Raw genomic sequence first — 1,741 nt, 5'->3', positions numbered from 1 at the left:
TCAGGGGAAATCAGAATATATTTCATTCAAAATCTTTAATTTTTTTGTACAGAAAAGAAGTTCGAATAGTGAACAACTTAACAGACAAGACGCCAGTCTGAGGTCTCTCCTTCACCTCCATCCCAAACCTGGGACCTCCCCAATCTCCCCAACCATACCGTATCAGGGATACCTCCACAGGAAAACCACGGATTGTCCCACCATACCAGACCAGAAATCCCTCAAACCCATTCCAGATCAGAGATCCACCCACTTTACAAATTCACCCAACCCTGAACTCCACACCATGCAAATTATTTCAGATAGGGATTAAACTCCAAATTACACCAAATAATAGATTCTTCCCACCCCATGTCAAGTTGTGTCAGACTAAAGCCCAAACACATCAAACAAGGGCAGGAGATTCCTTCCAAAATGCATGCACCTGGATACCCCTCCAAACTTTCACATGGAAATATCAAACTAGGGATCCCTTCTCCAAAATATACCAAAGTAGGAAAACCCCTAACCCCCCTCCCTCCAGTTCTCATCATTTAAAGTACATTAGCCAGGGATCTCTCAAGTTACAACCAAAGGATGGTTTTTTCCTAATATCACTAAACCTGAGATCTCCCTCAAATCCAGACCGTGCAAATTACTTCAAACCAGGAATTTCCCATAACACCTAAATGAGGATTCCTGGTTCCCCCTTTACTTCAGACAAGATTTCTCCCTAAATTACATCAAATCTGAGATCTTTCCCAATGTACACCATGCAAATGAACTTAAACCGGGGATCTCCCTTATTTCTACCAAAGGAGAGATCCCTGCTCTCATTCACCCCTAAACAAGGGACTGATGAATTGCATGATGATTTTTTTTTCCACAATACATCAGAACTGGGTATTCCCTTCAAACCAGGGATAACTAACTCTACACTCAGGATCCCAAATCGTTAGGTTCCCCAAGCTAGGTTCTCCAAGCCAGCTAGACTCAAGATCACCCAAACGTCCCCAAGATTCCTCCAACCTGGCTCAGGAACCCTCCCTCTCCTGTCCCAGTTCAAGATTCAAAGATCGTAAATCCCACCCGAGAGCCCTCCCACCCCCAACCCCAACCTAGCTGTCCCAACCACATTTATATAAATACGTTAAACACTCATTTTTCTCTCGCGGTTAGGGCACTTCTAGGTCTCTAAGAATATCAGACACGGTTTCCTGGTCTGGGACCAATTCGAAACAGGTCGTCACTACCAGAGGGACCAAAGAAGTGCCAGAACCGGGATGAGAAAAAAGTTTAGTAGACACTCCCTTCGCGCCCAGCCCAAACCTCCTCCCCGCCAAGTCCCCTTTTCTTCCGGACTCTCCCCCCTCCCCCCACCCCCATACACATTTACACAAACATACATACACACACCTCGGGAGAATACGAGACAGAAAGAATCAGGGCAATATAATATTGGTAGAAACAAAGAAGAGAAGTGGGCTGGGAGGAGCAGGGTCAGCCCAGACGCCTCTTTAAAAAAGTCACACACCGAGAGACATTGGATCACACGCGTGCGCGCACACACACAGGCCAGCGAACCAGCGAGCAGAGATTACAGAGTCACACATCGGGATACTTGGCAGTACAATTCTTCACACTTATTTAGGACTCTAATTCTTTTCTCTCTCTCTCTCTCTCTCTCTCTCTCTCTCTCTCTCTCTCTCTCTCTCTCTCTCTCTCTCTCTCTCTCTCTCTCTCTCTCTCTCTCTCTCTTCTT

This window comes from Petaurus breviceps, unplaced genomic scaffold, assembly GCF_028583685.1.
Source record: "Petaurus breviceps papuanus isolate PSGF00001 unplaced genomic scaffold, PetGlider_PUasm1.0 63, whole genome shotgun sequence".
Classification (NCBI taxonomy): Eukaryota; Metazoa; Chordata; class Mammalia; order Diprotodontia; family Petauridae; genus Petaurus; species Petaurus breviceps.
Note: the sequence above shows the minus strand (reverse complement) of the source record.